General features: G+C 41.1%; 1 long non-coding RNA gene across 8 annotated transcripts; it reads right to left on the bottom strand.

Moving 5' to 3' along the window:
- Positions 1-485: 485 nt before the first annotated feature.
- LOC125550722 lies at positions 486-3,127 on the bottom strand. Of its 8 annotated transcripts, XR_007301794.1 has the most exons (4): positions 2,590-3,127; positions 2,216-2,359; positions 2,015-2,126; positions 486-1,750 (listed from the first exon to the last, which is right to left on the bottom strand). It is a non-coding gene; the product is annotated as an uncharacterized LOC125550722 (long non-coding RNA). The 8 variants fall into 8 exon arrangements; XR_007301790.1 differs by having other exon boundaries at positions 486-934; positions 1,006-2,359; XR_007301796.1 differs by having other exon boundaries at positions 486-1,330; positions 1,406-2,359.
- Between the last annotated feature and the right edge of the window lie 3,462 nt (positions 3,128-6,589).

The raw sequence follows: 6,589 nt of genomic DNA, 5'->3' as shown, positions 1-6,589 counted from the left end.
TAGAGTCATGTTTTTGATAATGATAATAAAGATACAGGATCCCCCTCTGACAAAAAAACTTTGGTAATAGCTCAGCTAAATAAATTATAATGTTTTTCACTTGTATACTGTACACGTAATCTTACGTCAATCTTCCACATAGATATAAAATCAAAGCCATTGGATATTCAATCGTTAATTCTATTATTTCTCTAATGAACCTTTTTATTCTATTTTTTCACTGGCCCTGCAGGAAACTACGTCACGGCAACCAGATTGTTATATAACATATCATCACTATACTAAAAAAATAGGTGGTACATTACCACTACATCTACGATCCATATGATAAGCAATAGTGGTCCCTAGCTCGTACAAGTGCAGCATCCATATTAGAAGGTTCAGCACACTTTCCTGCTCCATCATTGCTACAGTTGAGTACTACAATATGAGTGGCAAAGTACAGACCTATAACCGTATTTCAAATAGGCATAAGATGGAGAATATATACCCTCTAGGAGTGTCACCTCCTTGATGGTTCCAACAAATTGATATCGTTGTTTGACTACTTCTGTAAGAAATATAATGTTCCAATAAATTGGTATCCAGATTTAATTTGACTACTTCTCTAAAAAACTTACTACATATAGTGTGTAGACACTTGAAATCTGGAAATCGCAAGATCCTCCTCATCCCCGAAAATCGTGAGATCCTCTTCATCCTTGGAACACCTCACCGGTGTATCATCTACACACCATGGGTCGCGGTCGGCGGTTCCCAATCTGTAGGAAGAAAGGCGGCCATGGTGAGCTCGCCATGTACTTTAAGCGGCTCCACTCTTCACATCATGTCAGGAAATATCATTGTCAATTGGGGGAAATCCATTAGAATCTCGACCATCTCATTTCTTCTTTCAGCCACATCTCGCATAAACCAAAGCTTCAGAATTAGAGTACTGCATGGATTTTTAAACTCAGTAAACTGTGTAGAAGTGGTACGATGACAACAGAGCAGTAAGGTGATCACCTTAGAAAGTTCCTGACTAATGTCAGTTTTTTCATAACCAAAAGCACCAGGAATAGCACCATGTTCCTTCGAAAACTAAGGGGAGCAATGCATCACGCACACGCTGGAACCATTTCAACATAGGTAAGATTGAGATTTAATGGCGTCGGAAGGAAATGATAAAACAACATCTGGAAATTTTGGTCATGCAGGAAGAGAAACCATGATAAATAAAAACACACATTTTATTATGGAAATTGAACCTCAGGATAATTCGTAGACAACCTGTCCTATAAGAAGAGGTGTATCCACAGAACGAAGGTCTCTATGTAAGCACATGCCATGACTGCAGCTCAATAAGTTCCATGCATTAAGCTAGTAATTTAGTCCTTACAAAAGTCAAACAAATTAACTTTCTTACCTGAAGCATAGTAAATTCTTTTTGGATACCCTGATATTCCAACTCTAGTATTGTATCTTGCATACATAGCAACAATAGTTTTTCAAATAAAGGTAAGCAATGGTAGAAAACATGGGTTGAAGCATACTATGTTCTTTTTGGATGCCCTGAAATTCCAACGCTAGTACTATATCCTGCATACAACTCTATACTGTATCCTACATACATAACAACAATAGTTTTTCAAATAAAGTTAAGCAGTGGTAGAAAACATGGAATCAAGGCTGTATTGACCAACTGGAGCTTTGTAAATTGCTTTCCCATGGAACCAAGCAGAAGGGTGACATGGTGGTTCATCAAATTATTCTGAAAGACAATTGTCAGAGAGTCAGAAAGCATTGCATGTGCACATGGGTTAATAATGAAAATCTGACTTATTTTTGGAAATTTCAAAAGCTCACACTTTGAATATCTTAAATAAGTGAGTGCACATGCAGCAAGGTGCACAAAATCAGCTCTTGTGACCTTTGTCCTATCTATGTATGCGATAAAAAATTACTGAGCGGTACCTCAAGAAAAACAGAAAATTATGCAATGTTGTAGAATGTAGGTCAAGAGTGATGTTTGTACCTGGTGACTATTTTCTGGACATTATGTCCCATTATGTATAAATGAGTCTGGTTTTCAGATGACAAATGATATAATCACATTTTTAATAGCTCAAATATATCTATAGAAAAGCCTACAAAAACAATAATCATATTGTACTAAGTTTACAAAAATTGGTTCAAAAGATTGTATGGTAAGAACAGCTTATAGGATTTATTCTACCTGGTTAATGACTTGAAGCACGCAATGAAAACTCCATACATTTTCTTGAAGCAGCAATTCAACAAACATTTGGTGCACGATCCTTTTATCATGAAACCATAACTGGACATGTAGTAAAAGTTCCCCGGTAATCAACTTTCTAAACTGCACATCATGTAACTTTGGTGAGTATGTCATAGTAAAAAAATCATATTTTGAAGACAAATCTCAAGAGTTGATTTGTAGGCTTTCATGTTGGAGCTGCAGATAAGAATCAGCAAGAGAGCACGGCCGGCCCAGCAGAGCTGAGAGCGCACACTCTCCAAACCAGAGGGGCAGAAGTAAGCCAACATGGTGTCAGGCGGGAGTTGCACTATAGAGCAAGGGATACTGACCTTGGGCTGGTGGTGCGGGTGTAGCAGCAGCATCCGCGGCCTCAGGGCACTCCGCCACACGTTGTAGCAACGGGAGGGCGCTGGGCCGTCGTGCGCCTAGCCGTCGACGCCAATGTCGTCGTAAGGGGTGGTCCTAGAAGACCAGCGGCTCGCACCTGTGGCAGGATTCGCGCCGCAGCACCGGATCCCTCCGTCTCCCGCGCCCGTCCGTCGTCGCTCGCTCAGCTCCGGCAAGCTCCTTCCTAGGTCGCGGCACCGCTCCTCCTTTGTCCCTTCTTCTCTCCCTCACCTCCTTGTCTCCTCTCTGCCCAACAGCCCTCGACGCCATGGATCCGCCCGGAAAACCACGCTCCGGCCTTCCTCGTCATCACCGGCGATAACTGCCGCGCCGTCCGCCTGCGGATCCGCCTCCCTAGGCCCTGCCGTGCGCGGATCCGGCCCCTGCAATCTCCATCCACCGCCCCCATTCTGCATCGCGCCGCCGCGGCATCGCATTGACTTGGTCCTGACTAATACTAATAAAACCAGACGCTTGGACTCTAGACCGCGGGTTGAATATACAAGTTACAGGGTCCTCTTTGTAAAAACGAAACGTTTTCTTAAATTAGTCACGTATAAAAAGGACCGCCGGTTGATTGTCAAAAACCTCATGGACCTTTTTATAAAAACGCCGCGACGGTGAACCCGGAGGCTCAATTTGTGCTTTATTATTATTAAGGGAGATAAGCTTGTGAGCCTTTCCTCGGATACATAATGCCTTTGGTAAATTGTATCCTCTCCTTTCTCAAGCATGCTCTACTATTGAGCTTGTGTTATTTATTTTTGAAATTTATGGTTTATGTTCCTAAGATGCCCTGATGGGTTGAACCTACACCTTCCCTAACCCGTGTGAACCCGAAAGATTTCACGGGTCATACTTATCTGGTATTGCATGAGGTAAAAACTTTCAACAACGAAATAAGAGGTGAATGGAAGGTTATACATTGAAGAAGTGGGAGTCGACCTTGACTTTGTTTTTATGCCCACGGACGATACGTCTCCAACGTATCTATAATTTTTGATTGCTCCATGCTATATTATCTACTGTTTTGGACATTATTGGGCTTTACTATCCATTTTTATATTATTTTTGGGACTAACCTATTAACCGGAGGCCCAGCCCAGAATTGATGTTTTTTGCCTGTTTTAGGGTTTTGAAGAACAGGAATATCAAACGGAGTCCAAACGGAATGAAACCTTCGAGAACGTGATTTTCTCACCGAATACAACTCAGGAGACTTGGACCCTATGTCAAGGCACGTAACAGGAGGCCACGAGATAGGGGGCGCGCCCTACACCCCCCCCCCAGGCGCGCCCCCCACCCTCATGGGTCCCCTGTTGCTCCACCGTCGTACTTCTTCCTCCTATATATATATCCACGTACCCCCAAACGATTAGAGACGGAGCCAAAAACCTAATTCCACCGCCGCAACTTTCTGTATCCACGAGATCCCATCTCGGGGCCTGTTCCGGAGCTCCGCCGGAGGGGGCATCGATCATGGAGGGCTTCTACATCATCATCCAAGCCTCTCTGATGAAGTGTGAGTAGTTTACTTCAGACCTACGGGTCCATAGTTAGTAGCTAGATGGCTTCTTCTCTCTTTTTGGATCTCAATACAATGTTCTCCCCCTCTCTCGTGGAGATCTATTCGATGTAATCTTCTTTTTGCGGTGTGTTTGTTGAGAACGATGAATTGTGGGTTTATGATCAAGTCTATCTATGAATAATATTTGAATCTTCTCTGAATTATTTTATGTATGATTGGTTATCTTTGCAAGTCTCTTCGAATTATCAGTTTGGTTTGGCCTACTAGATTGGTTGTTCTTGCCATGGGAGAAGTGCTTAGCTTTGGGTTCGATCTTGCGGTGTCCTTTCCCAATGACAGAAGGGGCAGCAAGGCACGTATTGTATCGTTGCCATCGAGGATAACAAGATAGGGTTTTTATCATATTGCATGAAACTATCCCTCTACATCATGTCATCTTGCTTAAGGCGTTACTCTGTTTTTTAACTTAATACTCTAGATGCATGCTGGATAGTGGTCGATGAGTGGAGTAATAGTAGTAGATGCAGGAAGGAGTTGGTCTACTTGTCTCGGACGTGATGCCTATATACATGATCATACCTAGATATTATCATAACTATGCTCAATTCTGTCAATTGCTCAACAGTAATTTGTTCACCCACCGTAGAATACTTATGCTCTTGAGAGAAGCCACTAGTGAAACCTATGGCCCCCGGGTCTCTTTCTCATCATATCAATCTCCATCACTTTATTATTGCTTTGCTTTTACTTTGCTTTTACTCTTCACTTTGCATCTCTATACCAAAAATACCAAAAATATTATTTATCATCTTTATCAGATCTCACTTCGTAAGTGACCGTGATGGGATTGACAACCCCTAAGCGCGTTGGTTGCGTTGAGCTATAGTTTTTGTGTAGATACGAGGGACTTGTGCGTGGCCTCCTACTGGATTGATACCTTGGTTCTCAAAAACTGAGGAAAATACTTATGCTACTTTGCTGCATCATCCTCTCCTCTTCGGGGAAATCCAACGCAGTTCTCAAGAGGTAGCAAGAAGAATTTCTGGCGCCGTTGCTGGGAGGTCTGCGCAAAAGTCAACATACCAAGTACCCATCACAATCCCTATCTCCCGCATTACATTATTTGCCATTTGCCTCTCGTTTTCCTCTCCCCCCAATTCACCCTTGTCATTTTATTCGCCCTCTCTCTCTATCCTCCCTCTCTATTTGCCTCTTTTGCCCGTTTGCCTTTTTGTTTGCTTGTGTGTTAGTTTGTTTGCTCCTCGTTATGGCTAGTCTCATATCTTCTCCGTTGTCTCCCGAGAATGAATTTCTAAATTTTAAACAAAGGGAGGGAGAAAATCTAAAAGATGCTTGGTATAGAATTTGCAATGCTCAAAATAGATGTACCAGGAAGCAATGTACTTCAGTTCTTCTCCGCAATTTTTATGTAGGTGCTAGTCCTTGGTATAGATATATCCTCGATACCATTACCGGAGGGAATTTCTTTGGTAACCATACTTTTGATTCTTATAATGCTATGTTAGATTTATTTGGCTCACCACCTCTTTTGGTTAATGGAACTATGTTAACTTTGGAGCATGTTATGCAAAGACTTGAAATTATTGAAAATAAAGTTGCTACCATTGAATTAATTGAAAATCTAGATAAAAAGATCCACAATCAAATTACCCAATATGGATCTAGGGTAGGAATGACTTTTAAAAATATTAAGAAAAAGGGACCCATAGTTAATGAGAAAATAAATCTAGATTCCACTAGAATCAATAAACTTGAGGGTATCATTACAAACTTGGGAACCGCTTTTTCTTCCGTAAAGAATACTCCAAGTCCTCCTACTAAAATTTCCAAGCTTATGTATGTTCCTAAAAATAAGGGTGAATCATCTAGTAAGGAAACCGCGGATCTTAAATCTATAAGTATTCATCCCAATCTTTTTGCTATCATCAAGGAACCAATTGCTACAAATGAATTTTTCGATCTTGTGCCTAAGAGTTTGATAATCACTAGAAAGAAATAAATTCCTAAGGGAGATAGATGCCTCATTGAAGAAATGCCTACCAAAGATGGCAGTACCTGGATCTATTCTTGCTTGTTATGCCTAGCTAGGGCGTTAAACGATAGCGCTTGTTGGGAGGCAACACAATTTTATTTTTATTCCTTGATTTTTGCTCTTGTTTAGTAATAAATAAATTATTTATACTCTGTTTTGGTTGTGTTTTTTATGTTTAATTAGTGTTTGTGCCAAGTAGAACCGTTGGGAAAACTTGGGGAAAGTCTTGTTGAACTTGCTGTAAAAAAACAGAAACTTTAGCGCTCACGAGAACTGCTGTCATTTTTATTTGAAGGGTGCTATTTAGTTATTTCTTTTTGCAGATGATTAATAGATAAATTCCTCACGTGCAACAATTTAT

This window comes from Triticum urartu, chromosome 4, assembly GCF_003073215.2.
Source record: "Triticum urartu cultivar G1812 chromosome 4, Tu2.1, whole genome shotgun sequence".
Classification (NCBI taxonomy): Eukaryota; Viridiplantae; Streptophyta; class Magnoliopsida; order Poales; family Poaceae; genus Triticum; species Triticum urartu.
Note: the sequence above shows the minus strand (reverse complement) of the source record. Positions and strands in the feature narration are given on the sequence as shown.